The sequence below is a fragment of the Physeter macrocephalus genome, chromosome 5, assembly GCF_002837175.3.
Source record: "Physeter macrocephalus isolate SW-GA chromosome 5, ASM283717v5, whole genome shotgun sequence".
NCBI lineage: Eukaryota > Metazoa > Chordata > Mammalia > Artiodactyla > Physeteridae > Physeter > Physeter macrocephalus.
Genome location: NC_041218.1, coordinates 6853146 through 6876805, shown reverse-complemented (window position 1 = coordinate 6876805; position 23660 = coordinate 6853146). Strand labels below are relative to the sequence as shown.

At 45.1% G+C, this 23660-nt stretch overlaps 3 non-coding genes across 3 annotated transcripts; 2 read left to right on the top strand and 1 right to left on the bottom strand.

Annotated features, from left to right (window-relative positions):
* The first annotated feature begins 5008 nt into the window (after nucleotides 1-5008).
* On the top strand, nucleotides 5009-5080 carry TRNAC-GCA (transfer RNA cysteine (anticodon GCA)). The gene has a single exon. It is a non-coding gene; the product is annotated as a tRNA-Cys (tRNA).
* Nucleotides 5081-15881: 10801 nt separating this feature from the next.
* Nucleotides 15882-15953, top strand: TRNAC-GCA (transfer RNA cysteine (anticodon GCA)). The gene has a single exon. It is a non-coding gene; the product is annotated as a tRNA-Cys (tRNA).
* Nucleotides 15954-22196: 6243 nt separating this feature from the next.
* TRNAC-GCA (transfer RNA cysteine (anticodon GCA)) lies at nucleotides 22197-22268 on the bottom strand. The gene has a single exon. It is a non-coding gene; the product is annotated as a tRNA-Cys (tRNA).
* Between the last annotated feature and the right edge of the window lie 1392 nt (nucleotides 22269-23660).

The following is a 23660-nucleotide window of genomic DNA, read 5'->3' as shown; positions in this document are numbered from 1 at the left end:
GAGGGAAGAGATATGGGAACATATGTATATGTATAACTGATTCACTTTGTTGTAAAGGAGAAACTAACACACTATTGTAAAACAGTTATTGGAGTCAATAAAGATGTTAAGAAAAAAAACAAAACAAAACCATAGGTTTTGTAGGTTACGCCAAAACAACTTGCTAGGTAAAGTTCAGTATCTATTTTTCCCCTTAGAATATATACCACTAAGGGTGTTTTCTTCTTTGTGGTCATGTTACCAATGTGATATAACATTAGGTTTTGGGGTTTTGTTTATATTTATTTTCAGCTTCATCTCTTCATACTTGAGTTATTTTTTGGAAATGTAAAACAGTAAAACAATTCAAAAGTCAAGGCTATATAAAATTGTACACTCAGGGAAGACCAATTCTCCACTCCATCCCTTATATCTCATTTCCATCCACCTCTGAATAATGTTCTATTTCTTGATCTGGGTGTGAGATTACACAGGTATATTATTTTTTATTATTCATAAGGCTGAATGATTCATGCAGTTTCATACATGCATGAAAAAGTGAAAAAAAAAAAACCCAGTGAGATGAACCAGTCAGTATTCATCAGAGAAGCAGGATCACTGTAAGTATTACTGAACAATGGAATTATTATGGAAATAAGACCTTACACAATTATATCATGAGCTGGGAGAAGTAACAGTCCAGAAGGGGGAGTTGGAGGATCAAAGAACAGTCACTTATGAGCCTCCCTAAAGCAAGGCAAGGTGGAAAAGTCGGAGGTGAAGAGGGATCTGGGAAGCCAAGCATATCCCACCCCTAGAGGGGAACCGTGAAGGGGCTGGTGAAAAAGTTGATAGGAAATCAACACTTCTGCTTAGTTACTACTTCTGTAGGTCCTCAGCCAAATATCTGGTGGTGGCACTGGGGCTCCTGTTGACGGACACGCAGTTGGGAAGAGAAGCTGGACACGACGGGGGTGGTTGCAGATAGGCTGGGATCTGTTGGTGTCTGTGTCTGGCTGTCACACACCCAACTGCAACAACTTTCAGAGAGCAGTGTCTGCTGCTTCACTTCCACCTCCCAAATATCATGCAAATTCTCATTTTGGCCAACTCTAACCTCTACGAGGAAATGATTGTGGGGAAGCAGTTCCAGCTATCCCAAACATAGGTGAAGGTGTTCAATATCATTAGTCCTCAGAGAAATGCCAATTAAAACCACAATGAGATTAAAACTGCCTCCTACAATTGCACACCCTTCGAAGATCTAAAACTAAAAAGACTGACCCTACCAAGTGTTGACAAGGGCGTGGACCAACTGCCGATGGGAATACACTCTTGGTTGAATGTAAAATGTTACAATCACTTTGATTCAGCTGTTCTACTTGCAGATATTTACCCAAGAGAAGTGAAAGCATGTATCCAAAGATTTGTATGTGAATGTCATAGCAGCTTGATTTGTCATAGCCAAATACTGGAAATAACACAAATGACCATTAACGGGTGAGTGGTGAGTGGGTAAACAAAACTTTATATATATATATCCATACCGTAGAATACTACTGAGCAGTAAAAAGGAGTGAACTATTGATACATGCAGCAACATGGGCAAATCTGAAAACAGTTATACTGAGTGAAAGAAGCAAGACAAAAAGAGTGCATATTGTATAATTCCACTTTTATAACCTACTAGAAAATGCAAAGTCATCTATAATAATGGAAAGCAGATCAGAACTTGCTTTGTTCTGCTTTTGCCCCTGTCAGTGTAGCCCTGGCCATGACCCTCCACACTGGCAGCATTGGTTTTCTTTCTCAGCTTTCGTTTGGCACTCCTAGGACCAGCCTTACTGTTAGTGCTCTGTCTCTGGGAGGCCAGCCTTCTGAGCTCCTGAGGTACCAGCACCAGCTGGGCAGCGCCGCATCCTCACAAGTCTGAGTCCCAACTCTTCAGAGCCCCTCCTTCCAGCTTCTGCATTCTGATAACTGCAACCTCTTTCCTTTTTCTGTCACCACAACAAGTGAGAGCTGCTTCCTGGAGTTATTACCTCTGCATTACCTTGCAGTTCTCTCTTTGCTGTTTTATTTCCTCAGCACCTATTTAACCAATTCCCTGTATTAAATTCTCTCTGTTGAACTGCCTAGTGTACTTTCTATTTTCTGACAACATCTTGACTGACACATGATTGACAAATCTCTTTTTCTGATCTATGACTCATCTTTTCACTTTCTGTCTGGAGACTTTTAGTACACAAAAGTTCTTAATTTCAATGAACTAGAATATATCAATCCTTTTTTTAATGGTATTTATGTGTGTCATGATTAAGAAATCCTTCTCCTACTCCAAAGTCATAAAGGTTTTCTCTTATATTTTCTTTTAAAAGTTTGAAGATTTGTCTGTTATATTTAAGTCTTGACTCCTCCTGGAATTTATTTTGTGTATGGATATCCAATTGTCTTAGCACCATTTATCAGAAAGTTCACCCGCTTCCCCTCTGCACTACGATGCCACCTCTCTCATGTATCAGTTTCTCTCTACAGATAGGTCCATTTCTGGGATCTCTATTCTGCTTTATGGTTATTTGTCTATCCTTGTGCCAACACTACACTGTCTTACAGCTTTAAACTGTAATAACTCTTCATATCTGATAGGACTAATTTCCTTGTCCAGCTCTCATTCTTCAGGAAAACACTAGCTATTCCCAGCTCCTTCTTTTCCCACATAACTTTTTTTTTTTTTTGCGGTACGCGGGCCTCTCACTGTTGTGGCCTCTCCCGTTGCGGAGCACAGGCTCCGGACGCGCAGGCTCAGCGGCCATGGCTCACGGGCCCAGCCGCTCCGTGGCATGTGGGATCCTCCCGGACCGGGGCACGAACCGGTGTCCCCTGCATCGGCAGGCGGACTCTCAACCACTGCGCCACCAGGGAAGCCCCTCCCACATAACTTTTAACATCAGTGTGTCAAAGACTATGAAAATCATAACCGGGATTTTGACTGCAATTACATTAAACCTATAGGCTAATTTGGGAAACATTAACATCTTTACAAAATTGTTATTTTGTTCTACCCCAAAACAGAGCATATCTCTTCATTTAGGTCCCCTTCAATGTCTTTCAGTGCAGCTTTAAAATATTTTAAATAAAGGTTCTGTACAGCTTATATTTATTCCTAGGGATCCTGCATTTTTGATACTATTTTTAGTGACATATTTTAAAAGATTTTATTTCTAACTCTTCATTATTGTGTATAGGAATTGATTTTTAATAACTTTATCTTGCAATGTATTAAACTTGATAGTTCAGATAATTTGTAGATTATTTTGTGTCTTCTATCGAGATAATCATATTACCTATGAACAATGGGTGTTTTATTCCTCCTGTTCCACTTTTTTTGATCTTAATACATTGCCTCTGGTTTTAGGTACAATGTTAAATGGAAACAATGCTAACAGACATCCTTGCCTTGTTTCCAGTTCTCAAGAGAAGCCTTATGACGTTGACCACTGGGTGTGATGATTGGTGGAGGTGTGTTTGTTTGTTTTAGAGACGCCCTGCTGGATATTTTTTGAGTCTTTTTTTTTTCCCTAAAGATGTAATTTATTTATTTATTTATTTATTTATTTATTTATTGGCCCTGCCACACTGCTTGCAGGATCTTAGTTCCCTGACTGGGGATTGAACCCGGGCCCAGGCAGTGAAAGCGCTGAGTCCTAACCACTGGGCTGCCAAGGATTTCCCGAGTCCTTTTTTTTTTAACAAGAGAAATTTTTATATGGGTATTCTTCTAAGTCTTTCCATGTTTTTAAACTTTTCAGTAAGAGAGGGGAACATTTCTAAGGGAGCCAGAAGACTGATGAGGGAGAATAGCTGGTGAACGCGTGTCATGAACTGTGAACTGGCTCATCTCTGGCAAGAAGGAGTCGAACCCAAACGCAGGGGAATGTATTTGCACAAGTTTGGAGAAACAGATGTGAAAATAACAGAAGTGTTCATTTGGCTGGTGGTATCTGAGATATTTTGCATTTATTCCATACTTAGATATCTTTGCTAATTTTGCGATCTTTACTTCCATCCAACAAATATTTATTGCATACCTACTTTCATGCTCTGTGTTGTGTTAGTCACTGTAGAAAAATAGATTACCTTTTTACTTTGCAACAATGTAAATAACATGTCACTAAATTAAATTGATGGATGATGGGGGGCTATTTCCCTTGTCCAGGGTTTCCTTTGCAAGCCCCTGTACATTCCCAACGTTGGTCTCCTGGACACAGATATAACAGGCACTTTCACCACCTTTGGGCAGTTGTCTTTACTCTACACTTTTGAGGTCTACATGGCCTTTAGATCTCCGGGTGGCGTTGGCCAGGGGCTAGGTTCACTCCTTAGGAGCGCAGCGCTATGCCTCAGGCCAGGGGCTCATCCAGCAGAGGCATCCCTGGTCCTGATCGTCAGGGAAGTCCCTGCTGCTCCAGCTGTGCAGACCTTCTGGATTGAGGCCCCTTGGGACAGCTGGGACAGCTTCCTGGGCCCCAGGATGAGGGTTGTGTCCTCTTCGGCAAAAAATTCAAGTAATTTGTCTGGATTCAGTCAAGACCCTGCCAGAAGCCAGGAAGTAGCTGTGATGAGAGGAAAGAAGAGCAGAGAGGATGAGTGGGGCAACGGAGCCCCCAGTGCATCCTGCAGGATAGCGATGAGCGTGGAGAAGAGAGTGCTGCAGGCAAGTTGAAAGCAGATGGAGCTTGCTGAGGGAGGAAGGAAGCAGGGGTGGTCCAGCTCTTAGCAACCAGCAGGTGCCTTCCAAGTGGTACCAAGAAAAATGAGACTGCAAGATTGTGAGCAGAGAAGGTTTCTGGGGGCCAAAATTGGGAGGGAGATCTATGGGGAAGAAGAGGGCTAAAAAGCTAGCTTTCTGTAAGGCAAAATTTCCCTATCTCCAGAACTTTCTGAGAATCAGTAGAAATTTCAGTGCACAGTGGGTGTGGGCATTTCAACACAGGTGAAAGGGTATTTATTAGATACTCCTAATGAGCATGGGGGTATAGCTCAGTGGTAGAGCATTTGACTGCAGATCAAGAGGTCCCTGGTTCAAGTCCAGGTATCCCCTGAAGTAAACTTTATTTTAGTACCTACACCAAATGGCACCTTCAGGTGGGCTCTTCTTACTCGGCAGATTGAGGGGTGCAATAATTGGTAAAGGAGGTGGGGGGGGGCAGGTAGGAAGGAAGCTCGTCTAGCTCATCTCCTGGGCGAGGGCAATGGAAAGTCCTAGAACCAGAAATGTGGTTCTAGCCAAGATCATGTGGACTCAAGGCTACCCAAGCACTAGAGCTACCTGGGATTGTGGGAATGTAAACATACACTCTCCCTGGGCCCCCTCTCCAGAGATTCAGGTTTTGTTAGGCCTGCAAAGTTTTGCTTTTCAACAGCTCCCTTCCTTCTTTTCATCCACTCATATCACAGAAGCATTAGATGATTTTCCCGGCGCCACATTTAGCACCTGCTGTTCTGGATCATTCTAAAAGCCCTTCTAGGAGAACATCAGTGGCTTTAGATGACTTGCCATGAATCGGGGGGGGAGAAGAAGCTGCAGGGCTGCCAGGTGGGAGGGGGTCCAGGCTTGGGGGAGGGAGAAAGTGAGAGGGAATGGGTTTAGTTTGCAGTGGAGCTGTCCTCATGGGCGGATGGAAAATAAACAGAGGTGCTGATGAGGCTACACAGGTGTTTATTAGACAGTTATAGCAAGGCTGCGTGGTTGAACCACACTGACCCCATTTTGTCAGCTTCATCTCAGGCCGACAGTCCTACCCCCTCCCCTTCTGCATGACTGAACTTCAGCCTACTCAACAAGGAATGCACCCAAGACAGGTAAGTTCCCTATCAACTTTTACCCTTGCCCGCATCTGAGATGAACCCTGGAAGAGTGCCTTTTGTTAACCCAGGTGGTTAAAGGTCATGAGATGCCCGGGGGGAGGAACAAACCCTGGTTCCCGTCAGTGTGGACATGCTTCTGCCTTAGTGGTCAGATTTTAGCTTTGGCCCCTTTAAATGCCCCTGTACCCCTGCGGGCAGCACAGAGTGCAGCTGCCAAGGCTTCGGGACTGCCGTCCGCCGGATCCTGCCCTAGGTAAGTGATCCACAATAAACTTTGTATTTGTACTTTATGGAGTTGCCTGCTTCATTTTTCAGTCTTAAAGTTCCTTCTTGGTTAGGAGGATATTATTCAATACCTCCACCTTCCAACAACACCCTTTCAGATTTCTCTGATTGAAGAAATGCCTTTTTACCTCTGGGCCCTGTGGAATTGAGTCTTCGTAGGAGGACGGAAGAGAGGTTGGACAGTTTAGATCTTTGCCAGAAAGCCTCTCTAGCTTCTTGCAGCCCCAGGTGAACTTCTCCAGGGCTGACCCAACCCCGATCCTCACGGACACTTATCTTTAGAGCCTTGCAGATATCACCTTTCCTGTGGGCACGTCCCACCTCATCATGCACAGGCACCGCCGTGGGGGAGAATGGGAGCTTTGATGCCTCTTGTATGCTCCCCCCGTTACGGAGCACGGGGCAGTGCTTGCAGGAGGCCCCCAGGGCTCCAGTCTCTCCGTCCTGAGCTGCTTCAGCAGGGTCAGCACAGAGCAAAGGAACTGAAGAAAAGGCAGCGAGGGGGCGGTTTGGGGAACACGCTGACTGCCTGCGACTGGCTGCTACATACTAGGGGCTGCGAGCCACTTTCAATCATGAGGCCGTGTGCCACGTCTAGGGGCTACCTCCCTGCCCCCCTGCATTCACGCAAGGACCTCAGTCACCAGCCTTGAACAGGGACCCTGGAACTGCACCATGGACGTCTGCTTCCTGTCTGAGCAGCAGGGACTCACAGAGCCCGTGGGGATGAGTGAGCTGCAGCATGTTTTCTCGGGAAGATGAACCAGGTGACCTGCTTTAGAGAGTCTTTCAGCGCTGACCACGGAATATTGGAGGAAGGCTGGCAAAGGCAGTGGTTTCCGTCCTGTTCTAACTGGTGCTCAGTTACTCTTTGTGGCAGCATCTAGATGGTGGACCAGTTGTCTCTTGCAGGAGCTCTTATTTCAGGTCAGTAAACCCACATCGTGACCATATGGGGGCGCTTCTAGCTAGTTCACTCCTGCAGTTCACAGACTTCAGTGTATGAGTTTACTGCACTGTTTTATTCCACTTGAAATTCTTATTCTGAATGTCAGGGGACCTCTCACTCCACTCAACCTCTTCATACGCTCAAAAACAATAGTTAAAAGCAAAAAGCTGAAGTCAGTCCTGCATTATCCCTGGCAGGTTTTCTCCTCCAAAGCAAGGGAATAATAATAGCCAATAATAATATAGTCGTAGTTGCAATCCGCTTACTTAGATAAGATATTAGCCTAAGAGACATGAGGCTATCACCAACTTCAGGAAAATTAAAAAGATCCAGGTTAGGCGCTGGGAAGTTCACCAACCTCCCCAGCTGTCCCCACCAGCACCCTGGGGTTTAATGCACAGATACAAAGACTGAAGAGACACCTTCATGTGTAGGTGAAGAGACACCTTCATGTGTCTCTCTGAAGAGACACCTTCACGTTCTGCATGTGTTTCCAAAGAGGTTGGGCAGATCTCTTCCATTTGCTGTTTTGTAGCGCAGAACAAGAGAAAAACAGACAAATAAATTCTAAAGGCCCTTCCAGTAGTAAATATCAATGACAGGCTGCTGCTGTCACCACACACTGAGGAAAAGGGGGAGATGCAGGCATGTGAAGGCATAGGGTTGTGGGACTCTGGGGCCTGGGGGACGACCTCTCTGGACTGAGTTTGTGGAGGAATAAGTTGCTGGTCTTACCAGCTCTCTAGAAATAAGTAGAAACTTCCAGTATGTTGCAGGAGTTCTGGGTGTGACCATGAAGGTGAAAGGTGGTTATTAGACACCTGTAATAAGTAGGGGGTGTGTAGCTCAGGGGTAGAGCATTTGACTGCAGATCAAGAGGTCCCTGGCTCAAATCTAGGTACCCCCTGCCATATTGGATTTTCTATTCATGGAAGCTGTTATTCCGTTTTCCTTCATCCATCAGTTAGGATCCTACCTGAAACTGGAAGCTGCAGGTCAGCCCTTGTACAACAGCAATCTGGGTGGAGCCTCTTCCCATGTCTTCCTGCACTAGTACTCTAGGTATCTATCCTTCTCATGGTATCAGGGCTTTTTTTTCCTGTATGTTTCTCATTTCTCCAACTCTACTGGATCCTCAAAGAGAAGGCAAGGCCCCTGATGTAGCCTGGCATTAAGAATCCGCCTGCCAATGCAGGGGACACGGGTTCGAGCCCTGCCCCGGGAAGATCACACACGCCGCGGAGCAACTAAGCCCATGCGCCACAACTACAAAGCCTGCACTCTAGAGCCTGCGAGCCACAACTACTGAGCCCGCATGCCACAACTACTGAAGCCTGTGCGCCTAGAGCCTGTGCTCTGTAACAAGAGAAGCCACCACAATGAGAAGCCCTCACACTGCAACGAAGAGTAGCCCCCGCTCACAGCAACTAGAGAAAAGCCCACGCGCAGCAATGAAGACCCAACACAAGCAAAAATAAATAAAATAAAATAAAAATGGTAACCCTAAATTATCACCCTCACCCCTCCTTCCCACCAAAACAGATTGGCACAGTGGAGTGGGGAGGGTGATCAGACCTATGGAAACAAACGGCTGGGAGCCCAGGTAGGGTAGGTGGGTAGTTTTGGAGACCTTTGTCCAGCTCTTGGGCTAAACAAAGGCAATGGGAAATGGGTTGGGGGTTCATCAGGCAGCTTATCTCCTTTTCTCCTTGTTGATGACCCCATCCAGGGACTGAGGACTGGAAAGCTGCAGGCCTGAGGGAAGATGTCTTACTAGAAGCCCGGTCTGGCAGCTTCCAAAAAGTCAGTCCTGGAGGAGATCTATAACTTAATTTTGCAGAGTTGAGTGTTACCACACAAACAAAAGATGTTAATTAGACTACACTAGTGTTCCTGGGGGTAGAGCTCAGGGGTAGAGCATTTGACTGCACATTAGCAGGTCCCTGGTTCTGGTACTGGCACAAAAACAGATATATAGATCAATGCAAGAGGATAGAAAGCCCAGAAATAAACCCACGCACTTGTCAATCTGAGACAATGGAGATAAGAATAGACAATGGAGAAAAGATAGTCTTTTCAATAAGCGGTGCTGGGAAAATTGGACAGCTACATGTAAAAGGATGAAATTAGAACATTCTCTAACACCACATACAAAAATAAACTCAAAATGGATTAAAGATCTAAATGTAACACTGGATACTATAAAACTCCTAGAGGAAAACATAGGCAGAACACTCTTTGACATAAATCGCAGCAATATTTTTTTGGATCCGTCTCCTAGAGTAATGGAAATAAAAACAAAAATAAACAGATGGGACCTAATTAAACTTAAAAGCTTTCGCACAGCAAAGGAAGCCATAAACAAAACGAAAAGACAACCTATGGTCTGAGAGAAAATATTTGCAAACGATGCTACTGACAAGGGATTAATTTCCAAAATATACAAACAGCTCATACAGCTTAATATAAAAAACAAACAACCCAATCAAAAAATGGGCAGAAGACCTAAATAGACATTTCTCCAAAGAAGGCATACAGATGGACAAAAGGCACAGGAAAAGACGCTCAGTATCTTTAAGTATTAGAGAAATGCAAATCAAAACTACAATGAGGTATTACCTCACATCAATCAAAATGGCCATCATTAAAAAGTCTACAAGTAATAAATTCTGGAGAGGGTGTGGAGAAAAAGGAACCCTCCTACACTGTTGGTGGGAATGTAAATTGGTGCAGCCACTATGGAAAACAGTATGGAGGGGCCTCAAAAAACTAAAAATAGAACTCCCATATGATCCTGCAATCCCACTCCTGAGCACATATCTAGAGAAATCTCTAATTCAAAAAGATACATGCACCCCTATGCTCATAGCAGCACTATTTACAATAGCCAAGGCATGGTAACAACCTAAATGTCCATCAACAGATGAATGGATAAAGAAGATGTGATATATATACATATATATATGTGTATATATATATATACACACACACACCATGGAATATTACTCAGCCATAAAAAGAATGAAATAATGCCATTTGCAGCAACATGAGTGGACACAGAGATTATCATACTAAGTGAAGTAAGCCAGTAAGACAAATATCACATGATATCACTTATATGTCAAATCTTAAAAAAATGATACAAATGAACTTATTTACAAAACAGAAACAGACTCACAGACATAGAAAACGAACTAACAATTACCAAATGGGAAAGGGGGGGAAGGGATAAATTAGGAGTTTGGGATTAACATATATACACTACTGTATGTAAAATATACAGGGGCTTCCCTGGGCTTCCTTGGGCTTCCCTGGTGGCGCAGTGGTTAAGAATCTGCCTGCCAATGCAAGGGACACAGGTTCGAGCCCTGGTCCGCGAAGATCCCACATGCCGCGGAGCAACTAAGCCCGTGAGCCACAACTACTGAGCCTGCGCTCTAGAGCCTGCGAGCCACAACTACGGAAGCCTGGGCGCCCACAGCTCCGCAACAAGAGAAGCCACCGCAGTGAGAAGCCCGCGCACCGCAACGAAGACTAGCCCCCGCTCGCCTCAACTAGAGAAAGCCCGCACGCAGCAACGAAGACCCAAAGCAGCCAAAAATAAATAAATAAATTTATTTTTAAAAAATAACATAAAATACATAAACAACAAGAACCTATTGCATAGCACAGAAAATTATACTCAATACCTTGTAATAACCTATAAAGGAAAAGAATCTGAAAAAGAATATATGTGTGTGTATGTATATATACACATATTATATAAAACTGAATCATGCTGTACACTTGAAAGTAACACAACATTGTAAATTAACTATACCTCAATAAAAATAGAGGTCCCTGGTTCAAATCCAGGTGCCCCCTAGTTTGTGTGCAATTTTGGTAGCTAAACTTAGCTACATGCATGTTACATGGGCCCCCATTGAAGATTTAGGAGATCCCCATTCGTTGGGGTTTGTAGGAGCAACCCAAGAACCTCCCTCTTAGGGTGGCACAGTAGGAGGCCATGTGACGTCCCTGCATGCTATCCGGCTCATCCTCTTGACCCCATTATAATCAGTAAAGGGCCAGAAGGCATTAGTCCAGTGCACTCCTAGTAGGTTTTAGAAACTACTCAATGGTACGTATAACTGAATCACTTTGCCGTACACCTGAAACTAACATAACATTGTAAATCAACTATAGTCCAATATAAAATAAAAAAAATTTTTAAATGCCAAGAAACAACAGCAACAACGGTTAAATGAATAAAATTATGCATAAGTAGTGGGCATGGAGATGTCAACCAGAGTTTCTTAGTCTGCGGACCAGGTCTAAGCTACTGTGCGTCCTGTCACCCAGCAGATGAATGAACAACTGGTACCTCTGCAGTTCTGGAGCCACACCCCTGGCTTTGCAGTCCTGAATCAGTCGGGTTGGCCTGCAGGCAGCAGGCAGGGGTCTCTTCCCCTTGTCCCCCGGCCAAGTGGGTCTACGGGGAGCCCTCTGTCCGCGGCCCTGAAGCCTCCTCTCCCCCATCTCTCTCTCTGTGGCAGAGAACAAAACCCAGAGAGCGATCAGTCCCTCAGTTAAGTTCCTCAAATGCTTACTCTGCAGAGCAAGAGGCCAGGCCTTAAGAGGACCCAGGGATGAGTGAAATCTAGACACGACGGTTCATCCTTCAGTCTTTCTCGCAGGGAAGAGTGATTTGCAACATGAAAATATGTTAGATGTGATAGAAAGGAGCTTAGGGCGCAGCTGGGCTGCTCTGAGAGCTGACTTCGTGACAGCTTTGCAGAGATGGGGCGGTCAGCTGGGTCTGGAAGGTGTATGTCCAGGCAGTGTGGGGAAAGGGCATGCCAGACAGACAGTGTAAAGAAACAAAGATGCAATGTTTTGGGCGTGCTTTCTGGGTGGAAAAGGTATATGTGTGCATGTCTGTGTGTACGTGTGTGTGGCTGTGGGTGGGACCATGCATGTTGGTGTGAGTGTGTATGTGTGCATCTGGGGTAGGCTGTAAGTGCGTGTGTACCGTGACTTTGCAGTGGGGAGGGGGGAGAGAGTGTGACAGTGACCTACTGTTGGAGGTGGATGATTAGACTGAAGAAAATCTGTGTGTAAAATGTGTTTCAGAGTTCGGACATTGTTCTGTGGGCAATAGGGAGGGCTGTGGCTGCAAAGAAGCGAATTCATTTCCTTTATTTCAGGAGGTCACTTAGGAGACATCACAGAGAGCTGCTGGGAGTTTGCCAAAAGACAGTTCCTTAACTGATATTATTTTTTGAGCACCTACTGTGTGTTAGTACCATGCTGAGCAATTTATCTGAAGTTGCCATATTTATGTCATGAGAAACTTATCCCTATTTAAGACAAAGAAATGGAAGCTTACAGAATTAAAGAACTTGCCCAGTGACACATACAGAGTAAGGAAACAAATACAGAGGAGAAAAGGAATTCCAGAGAAATTTTCAGGATATAATATGTGGGACTTGGTGATTTATATAAGATATGCAGGATAAAGAATAATGTGTGGAGGCAGAGGTAGAAAATGAAAATTACTGTTATCCAGAGAGAAATACAGCAGTAGCTACAGGGGAAGGTGGGAAACCTAATTTAACTTAGGCTAGAGACTTGAGCATACTTTTGGCTGGGGAGGGAACAGGATGGAGAAAATTGAATCAATTCAGTCCTGAGGGACAAGAGTACAGATGGAGCCATTTACTTTGGAAGGGGGAGGGGAGGGGAGTGCTCTTCTCTGAGATGGAAGGGAAAGGACTAAGGACAGCTGAGGAGAGATGTCTCTGAGATATGAAGGGAAATCAAAGAGTTGAGATCTAGCTGAATCTATTCTCTCTGTTAAGCAGAGGTAACCTCTTGTGCTGGAGCGAGAGCACAGACGCAGGGGGAAGAAAGCATGTCATTGGTGAGCCTGCAATCCAACCAAAGGCAGTCGGAGGGTCTGCGGTGGGGAGGGGTGAGCTGATTCTGCACCTCTCTGAGGGCCAACTTTCCTGGGCACTGAGAACATCGCTGTACCCAGATACATCTGTCCCCACCCAGGTCAGCACAGGGCAAATGTCAATGATTTTATTCTCTAGCTCTCTATTTTTTATTCTATGCAAATTCCAACCTAAGAAGTTTAGATTACTGTCAACAGCAGACAAGGTTACTGGTTCCCTCATGTACATCCCAGTCCCAGTTTCTGTCAGCCACACACTAACCATCTTTTGGGTGATCGCCTCGGCAGAGGAGTCCATTAGCTCAATGGACACTTGTGGATTTTTCACCATTTGCATTCCAGGGTGCTGGGATCTCATCTCTAACCTCTGAGGGTCTTTTCCTATAGTCTACAAAAGAAGACAAAGGAGAGAAAAAGAAACTAGGACTTGCAGGACAAAAGAGATAGAAAATTTAAACCAAAATATTATCAGTATTAACATTAAATATAAATGTATGAAATACCACAGTAAAAAGACAAAGCATGTCAGTGAATTAAAGAAACAACTATATGTGATTCACGGGAGGTGAATAAAAAACATAAGGATATAGACATATGGATGAACCTACAGATTGGTGGTTGCCAAAGGTGGGGGGGTGGTGAGGGGTGGGAGAAATGGGTGAAAGGGGTCAAAAGGTTAAAATTTTTTTAATGAAAAAAAAGTCCCATTTTGGGGACTTCCCTGATGGTCCAGTGCCAAAGATTCCTCACTCCCAATGCAGGGGGCCTGGGTTCAATCCCTGGTCAGGGAACTAGATCCCACATGCCGCAACTAAGAGTTCACGTGCTGCAACTAAAGATCCCACATGCCACAATGAAGATCCCGCACACAACAATGCAGCAACTAAAGACCCAGCGCAGCCAAATAAATAAATAAATAAATATATATTTTAAATCCATTTTTTAACATCTTTACTGGAGTATAATTGCCTTACAATGGTGTGTTAGTTTCTGCTTTATAACAAAGTGAATCAGTTATACATATACATATGTTCCCATATCTCTTCCCTCTTGCGTCTCCCTCCCTATCCCACCCCTCTAGGTGGTCACAAGCTCACGGGCCCAGCCGCTCCGCGGCATGTGGGATCTTCCCGGACCGGGGCACGAACCCGCGTCCCCTGCATCGGCAGGCGGTCTCTCAACCACTGCACCACCAGGGAAGCCCAAAAAGCACCTATTTTTAAAAAGAGAGAGTGTAAAGAACTAGCTTCCTGCAACAGAACCCAAGAGAACACTAGCTATTCCAGTATCAAGAGAGATGGTTGCATTAATACTACTCTGGTGATTTCAATCAGATTCCAAGTAAGGATACATCTGGCATTCAAACAAGAAAGGATCTCATGCCAGAGCTCAGTAAAGCAGTGAAAGCCAGGGACCTGACTGGATTGGGAAGGTGAGAATTATCCAGAACCGTAGTAATAATGGCTAGTCATATTCGAGTGCTTACTACACATCAGAGACTGTCCTAAGGATATTATCTTATTTAATCCTCATATCAATTGATATTTCCCCCCATTTACAGATAAGAAACTGAGGCTCAGAGAGTTTTTGGAATTTCCTTTAAGTCACACACTCTGGCTTTTCTGCCTGAGGCTAAGGGGTCATGTGGTGTTGTGACTTCTCTTTCCTGAATATCAGTAAAATTCAATGTAGAGTTTCTAATACATATAAAATAATATATATTAATAATATTATTATATTATTGTTATATTATTATATATAATATTATATATATGCATATATATATGCAGGGGATCTTGGGAAAGAAGTTTAGCTTCTCTGGGCCTCAGTCTCCTCATCTGTGAAATGGAGATAATGAGATGCTGGTCCCCAAGGTTTGATGTATAATAAGCTGATATATGTGGAGTCTTCTCTGCTGTATACTGTTGACAAGAGAAATCCAGAGGACTTTAGCATCATGGTAGGAATCAGTGTAGAAATCAGTGTTTCCCCAGCTTCTTGGCCAGGAGAGGAGGGGAGGTGGCTGCTGGGCAGCTAGGGCCCCAAGGGGGAAGCTGGGGGGTAAGAGGGAGAGATTCCAGTAGGCGGCAGAGAGAGTTTGCAGGAGAGAAACCTTACCAGCTCCCGTGACAACAGCAGAAGCAGGGCCTTGGCGTGGCTGTGGAGATGGAAGGTGCCAATCAAAGTAAGCTCATCATCCAGGTGGGATAGGGCTTTGTCCACAGATCAGAGAGCCTCTGGGTAGAAGGTGGTTCTTCTCCATCAGCATTCTTTGGTCCTTGAATTATGTTAGCTTAGATCCATTAATGATTTGGGGGATTCCTAAGTCTACTCAGCTACCTAATTCTGACTGTTTCTAGGAGCGGGTCATTCTCCATGTTTCTCCATCTATATTAACTGAAGACGTGGCGGTTGGGAGGGTCATTTGTGTCCTAGACTATAGTTTAGTAGAAAGCACTCTGAACCGAATGTTAACCTATGAGGGTCAGGCCTTCATTAGGTGGGTTTGGACAGACAGCTCAATCACCTTGAGTTTCTGTTTTTTAGGTGCCCACCATGATGGGTACAGGCATCCGACTCTGAAGGCCATTCTATAGCCAATGTCAATGCTTCTCCAGGCTGCTCCCCACGCACTGGGGCTGTGGGCTGGGGTGGGAGTGGGTGGGAGGGGGGACATAGGCTGTTGGGTTTTTGAGGAGAGAGCCTGTTACTTTTTCTGTGGCAGGTTCATGAGTTTTCACTGCCGTAGGCCTGGCAGTTCCCAAGAGAGGGCCATCCTGAAGTGGCAACTCATAGGGTTACAGGGAGTCTGGGTGTGGCTAGACAGATGAAAAATATTAATTAAGTCACACCATAGCAGAAGGGGGTGTAGCTCAGGGGTAGAGCATTTGACTGCAGATCAAGAGGTCCCCAGTTCAAATCTGGGTGCCCCCTACTTATTCTTAACTCTTACCTTTGGTGCTACATTTCAACTTCTTCTCCCCCATTAGACATCAACATAAAGACTTTTTTTCTAGAACCAGCAAATGGTGAAGCTTTACCATGGCAGTTGGCAGTTCTTAACTCTAAATATAAATTAGAATCACATGAAAAGTCTATAAACATGTCATTTCCGAGGCCTCACCCCAGACCAATTAAATCAGTGTATTTGAGGTGGAGCCCAGGTGTCGTAAACAACCCCCAGCACTCCTAATCTGCAGCTAAGTTGAAACCAGCTTTAGTAGAGCTTCCAGAAGCCTTCTCAGACCCAGGTCACCTCATCCCAGCTCTGTCTGCCCGGCATCTTATATTCTGGCTCTCCTCTTCCGCATCCTTATGTGGACATGATTTATAACTTGACCTTAATGGCATCTTCCAGGAAAATTTGCTGTTTCAGCATTTCAGAGTTTCCTTAAATTTCCCTTTCTCAGTCCAGTCATTCTCCATGGGACAGGGTGGAGCTGGTCTTCTACTTGCAAGTCAAACCACCAGGATCTGTGCCTCTCAGGGAATGAGCCCTCATGGGGCTGAGAGAGTTTGCGGAGGATGAAATATCCATATGCGAAAGTGAAAGTTTAGGTTGTGTAATTATTAAAGACAATTTTACATCTCATTCAAGCTTTAAAAGTAAACTTCTGCAGAAGGGACCAGTGAATTATATCAGCTATCTCAAAACTAAAGAACACAATGGCTTTCAGTGGTTTGGAGAGCAAACAGCTGAGCATTTTGGTAGATCATCTAAGAATTCATTGTGGGTTCAGAGCTCTAGCATGTAATTCAGAAGTACAGTTCGTGAATTTTATTATCCCCGGCACCAACCATCTTCTATGACCTTTCTCACAACTACCTCAAATATATTTCATGGTGTTCCAGGTTTATGTAAACACAGAAGTCTATACTTCAGATGGGCTAAAAACAGCTTCTCTGTAATAAAACTATTTGACAGCTTAAACTCTAAGAAAGTCTCAATCTCTTTCCATTGAATGGCAGGAAAACACAATACAGACAAAGAGCAATTTAAGACAGAACACGGTCAAGTCCAGTCTTCCTTGAGGCTTTCTCTAACTTGATAAGTTGGCGAATAGCTCTTTGTCTAACTCCCCATGTTGTAAATATTCTGCCTCCTCTGAGTTCTCTTATCAGCACAGGACATAAGTGCCTGTAAAAACAGAACTCCTTTTAGCTTCAAGGCTATGCTTCAGTTTCCCTTTCATTAAAGCTCATTCATTTTGTTAACAAGAGACTTGAATTTTTAAACTTGTCCTTTTTTCCTCAGGGAGGTGGCGTTTGCTATTCCAGGTTCATAAACACGTGGACCTTTGGCTTAGGACCCGGTTGCTGGTCCCTTTCCTGTCCCTGACCTCCCTGGGCACCTCCTGATGTCAAGGATCATCTCGCTGATGTCAGCATCCATCTTGCCTCCTCTCTGCTCCTTCCAGTACAACCCAATCTACCAGCCCCATAGCCAGTCTGTGGAACCCCGTTCAAAGTGGGCAGTTCCTTCCTCCTTAACCTTTCCCTGAACTCCCCCTTTTACATCTGGTGCCCAGCGTCCCCCGAAGATGTCCCTCTCCCTTCAGCCCCCCACTCGGGGAGGCTGCCAGAATTCTGCCCCTTCCCATCCCTTCCTCCCCACGTTGCCGCTTCTGGGTCCCAGCTCCCCGACTATCCCTCGATACTTCTTACCCTCACTGATGTTTGCACCCAGACTGGGGACCCCGCAGACTTCGTGGAAGATTTCAGAAGCAGGCTAACCATCATATTTTCCTTGCTTTTCTCTGCTTTCATCCTCGGTAGTGTCAGAATCGCATTAATGATGCTTCCATATCTCCACCTTCTGGGCTCGTATAATGTTGACAAATTCCACGCCCCTGCAGCTATCAAGAGGCACGGTGCAACATAGGTTGAATGTTTCTCCTAGTGTCTGTTCCCTCCTCCTTCTTGGTTGTTAGCTAGGCACATGGCTTCACAGAAGAAAAATTACATTTCCCAGCCTCCTTGGAGTTAAGCGAGGCAAAGGGCATAGGTTTGGTCAATGAGATGTAGACAAAAGTGATGGGTGTTCTGAAAGAGAGAAGCTTGTCTTTCGGAGCCTTCCTGTAGATCTGATCTCATCTTCCTGTAGATCAGCCTGTGAAAGGAAACTGGAATCTCAACACTCAGAGCCCGGATTGGATCTGATCTGATCTTCCTGTAGATCTGATCTGATCTTCCTGTAGATCAGCCTGTGAAAGGAAACTGGAATCTCAACACTCAGAGCCCGGATTTGAACCTGGGGTGGCATGACCTGCTTTCCTGAGTAAGAAGAACGAATCTCATCTGATGAGCTCATTTCATCTCCTGGACCAAGTCCTGAACTTCAACACTAAGACCTCTGCTTGCTTGTCGGGTGTGCCACTTGGCAGCCCGTGCCCTGGTGAATTGGCGCCTCCTGTCTCCCTGCTCCGTTTCCTGCAGCCCCCCTACCTGGCAGCTATCTATACTTGTAGCCTTACGGAGTGAAGCACTGGTAAATCAGCTCAAGGGGAAAGAAAAGACAATCAGTAGTGTTTGATCTGTAGTGTTTGCCAATTTGTAAATACTCCCACCGTGGCCAATATCAAGCTGCCAATGGTTTAACGTTCCTCCCTGGCTGAGGGCACCAGCTTTGGTATCTACAGCTGGAAGTGTCTTTAGAATCATCGTGAAGAGCGGTTCCCATAAACTTTGGCTGTCTCTCAGAGTCTTTGGAGTTCAGGGGGGATTAACAGGGGGCTGTGCCTATCAGATGTAGTGTATCAGGATCCCCAGGGAATCTGAATTTTCAACAAGTTCTCAAATATTTTGAATGTAGAGTCAGGTTTCATAAACACTGCCTGGTCTCATCTCTGTGGATCTGGCTGACTGATCTCACTGCTAACGGACCCTCTCGTGTCCAATAACTCACCTCTCCTTCCCACAGGCTGCTCCCTTGGGTGCCCCACCACCTCTTTTCCCCACTATCTTGCAGCCTTCTCAAATTCCAGGCTGAAGGCACTGCTCGTAAAGCCACGGCTTGTAGTTGGACTGAGGCTCCCTCCTTCCCACGCTGTATCTACTCTGACCCGTTCAGGACCCCATCTCCCCTACAGCCTCCTCCTGGGCCCCACCGGACAGACCTAAGGTTCCGCTCACATCTCCTGCTGTCTGCTCTTCCTTCCTCTGCTCATGGCCTAGTCCTTGGCTTTGATGGGCTCCTCCAGGAGAGGCTATCAGCTTTGATGGTGGTGGTTAAACAGGGCAAGGTGCAGGATGCAGTCTTTCCTGGGATATTCTGATGTTCCCCCAGATACTGGACCTCCAGAAGTTTCACAGAGACAATAGACACCAATAACCCAGAAGATACGTGGGTATTTGCCTTTCCCCAGTAAAGAGTTTCCAGGTAAATGGTTGAAGGACCCTTTGGGGAGATCTAGGCGTCAGATGCACATCCCATGGTGGGATATTTTGGAAGAGTCCTTTACTCGAGCTTACTCAGATCTCCCTTTCAAGGGATGCAGGGTCTCTGAACTGATTCAGGTCTGGGAACTGGATGAGAGGTCAGGAATCTCTTTTGTGCTAACTATTGGGTTAGCTCGGAGCTACAAATCAAGTAGGACCGGGGTGGGCTTCCCGTTGTCAGCCCCAAAGACCTCATGACCAATCAACCACAAACAAGCTCTGTGTGGCACAGACCACAAAGAGTGACCCCTAACTTGCATCTGAAGGTGAAGAATCACACTTCTTGAACTCTGACACCTTAGGATCCTCCCGTCTGCACTGAAATCAGAGAATCCTTTTCCACTGTAATATCTCCAGCCAGCATCCCTCTCTATAGGGAGCAGCTACTAAGATGCTTTTCAAAGACATAGAACCTCCACTTACCCATGACCTTCCAAGACTTTAGTGAAGGGAGTCGTTGTTTGGATGGGCAAGTCACACATGATAAATCTGCTCCAGTTTTCCTATCCCCAGAGGTCTATGGCTTCTTTCCACAGTATACCAAGAGATCTCTATACTCCAAATGCATTTAGAATCTGCCTCCCGTGAATCCTGGTTCAAGTCAACAACTGAGCAAACAAGTTTATCCCAGGTGCTCCAGCTGTGATATTTTAACTAGAAGGTTGATTGGCTACACTCAGAAAACATTCAGACTTACTTAAAATTATACTCTTCGTACTTTACAAAATACTCCAAGAATCCATACCCACGTGTGTTCTCTAGATCTTTGCTGATATAAATTAGCCAGTTTGAAATTATTTTCATGTGTGAATCTTCACCTCCCAGCAATTGGTACCCAAAGTCAGCTAAGGCCTTTCGGTAGCTGTAGATCAAGGGACAATGAGGGGTGGGGCAACTGATGGCCTCTTGCAATGAAAACCCCTCAATCTGGGCTATTCAGCTGTCAGACAGGGAGAAGGGGCTGTCTTGACTGGCAAGGGAGACTCAGTACAATAGGTGATTTGGTATAATTTGAGTTTTCCAAATGCTCTCATACATCCACGCTGTAATTCCTGAAGTCCCACCCTTTCTTTACCACAGACCTATTTTCAGCAAGGAGACTGCTGAAAGCTGTAGATTCCACTGACATTAACGTTTGGCAACCCTCAGGATCAGCTTCCGTTTTCAGCTATTTCAGGTTGTGTGACTGGAGGTAAGAGATGATCCCAATACAGTCAGAGAAAGTCCCGGGTTTCAGTCCATACAGAGTGACACTTGAGCTTATGATTAACTTTCTTTTAAACTGCTAGGATCAGCCATCCAGGCCTGAAGCCCCTTCTAGTATTCCATGGGAACTCGACTTGATCCCTTGGAAACAGGAGGCAAACATTCACTCAGCTTTTTCTACTATATCTTATGGGCTCCTAGATTAGCATCCCCTCAACTACCTAGATTTTCATTATCTTCAGGTCCAATAAGGCCAGGATCAAACCACACTCCCATCTTTTCTCTGAGGATCTTTTGCCTATTACTCATTCCTGGTACCAATCAGGACACTTTGATTAAAGAAGAGGCCATCCCAGGCTAAGTGGAAACACAGAAGGCAGTCTTGCCAGGATGGCAAGGAGCTCAGAGCACTGAATGGAGGCCAGAAGAGCTTCCCTTATAAAATGCTCATAAAGTGGGTAGGATTTCAGCAGGTCCTGGTAAGGGAGCCATTGTTGCCACCACAATGGATACTGGCTGCAGCCAATGGCCTCACTGTCTTTGCCACACCTCTGCCACCTCCAGAATGAATTCCAAGCTCTCCTACTTCTAGGTGTGATTTATTCTACATTCATAGTCTTATTTATGGGCATGTAGTTGGCCAAGCTTAAGGCATTACCAATTGTGCTGGTTAATTTTATGCGTCAACTTGTTTAGGCTCTGGTACCCAGATATTTGGTCAAATACTAATCTAGATGTTGCTATGCAGATATTTTTTTAGATGTGATTTACATTTACAACAGTAGACTCTGAGTAAAGCAGATGACCCTCCATAATGTGGAGGGGCCCCATGCAATCAGTTGAAAGCCTTAAGAGAAAAAGACGGAAGTCCCCTGAGAAATAGGGAATTCTGCTTCCAGACGGCCTTCGGACTCAAACTGCAATGTCAGCCCTTCCCTGGGTCTCCAGCTTGCTGACCCGCAAGATTAAGACTTGCCAGAGCCCTCAATGTCATGTGAGCCGATTCCTTCAAATCAATCTCTCTGAACAAACGTATGGACACCAAGGGGGGAAAGGGGTGGGGCGGGGGTGGTGGGGGGATGGATTGGGAGATTGGCATTGACATATACACACTAATGTGTATAAAAGAGATAACTAATAAGAACCTGCTATATAAAAAAATAAATAAAATAAAATTCAAAAAAAAAATCAATCAATCTCTCTTTCTGCTGGCATTTTTGTCTTCCTCAGCCACAGACAGGTTCCTGTCTTCCTCCAAGACTGAGACAATTGTGAATTCCCCAGAAAAGGAGTTAAAAACATTCACATGCTGGGCAAAAAAAGAAAAAAGAAAAGGGAATAAACGTTCACTACAGGACACATGAGAACTTACTCCTCCTTGAAGAAATCGGGTTCATCTAGAGCTGCAGGTGTCATGGGAGGGGTTCTGGTGAAGGCTTACCCTGCTTCTTCTTCCCTTTGCAGGCTGAATCAGTGTGGTGGAAAAAGCTGGAGGTAGAACATTGTGTTCAGTGAGTAAAAGCAAGTTTGGGCAGGGGGCACCTGGATTTGAACCAGGGACCTCTTGATCTGCAGTCAAATGCTCTACCCCTGAGCTATACCTCCACCTACTCACCTATATTTAATAAGCACCCTAAACCTGCAGAGCCACACCCTGGGTGTCACGTTTTGGGATGCGTACTTGCTAGTGCTCTGCCATCCTACACCCCTGCAAATGGATGCTTTTCTCACTGTGCCCACCCCCTTCCCCTGGCTGAAGGCACTGGCATTGAACTCACTGAGGTTTGCAGCTGGAACAGCCTTCAGACCCACCTAGAAGAACAGGACTCAAAGCATTGGCTACTCAACAGACTCTTTGAGGTTACAGTGGAAAGGGCAGGGCTGGGCAAAGGTAAATGCTTTTGGGCCCCACCTGAAAAGCCCTAAACCACACTCTCTGGGAAGGGGACGTGGGGACAGTGTGTGCCTCTAACAAGCTCCTGATGATTCTGACTCACAGATAGTTTTGGAGCTATTGATTTAATCTTCATGGTACAGATCTGACAAAAATGACAGTAGTAATTAAAATCATGCCCAAACAAAACACAAGAAATTAATGACCAAGTCACAACTAGAATTCACGGGTATGCTTAAGGGCCTCTTTGCACTAAACATATTGGGCAGGAGAAGAACCACCTCCTTTATCTCTCCTCTTCTTCCTCTTCCCTCTCCATTTGCTGCATCCTTCCAGTGTCAGATGGAAAAAGTAACCTAAAGAGAGGAAGCAATGCATGGAAAAGTCATGAAGTGGGAATGAGAGAGATTTATGGTCCCTAGAGCATAGACAAAGGACAGAGTGAATGCAAACAGGTGGTCAGAACAAGAGGGAGGGCCAACAGGTGACACACAGACTTGAGCCAGAGAGTACATGATGTACAGTCAAATGTTCTGCCTTGAACTATATCCCCTTATCTGTTTAGACTTTCCTGATTTCCGGTGTTGTCCCACCTGAGGATCCAATGTGCATTGTAATTTCTCCTCATTTCTAGTGAACTAGTGAGAACAGACTGACTAACCTCATTTAGACAGATCCTATCTGGCTTTGAACTTTCTGTGTCCTTCCCCAAAGACCTATCACATGACTTCTAGGAATCTTCCCTGCCCAGAACCCTGCAGCCTCCTCCTCAACACCTGTGTGAGGCACCAACCCAGAGAATCATTGTTTAGAGCTGGAATCTTCCCTCTTTCCTTCCCTCTTTCCTTCCCTCCTTCTTGGTTTTATCTTTGCTAACCCACTCCCTGTACTCGCTCTCAATCTCACTCTCAACCTCTGCACATTGGTGTACTTTGGGCTTTGTCTTGTATTTCTTATTCTCTGCGCTTCTCCCCTTCTCATTTTCTACTCCTTGGCTTTGAAAGGGAGATGCTTTGCCAGAGAGATCACAGCATCCTGCTGGTCCCAAATCATCAGCTCAGCGCAGCTGGGTGGACTGGGACCAGGCACAAAGACTGGCTATT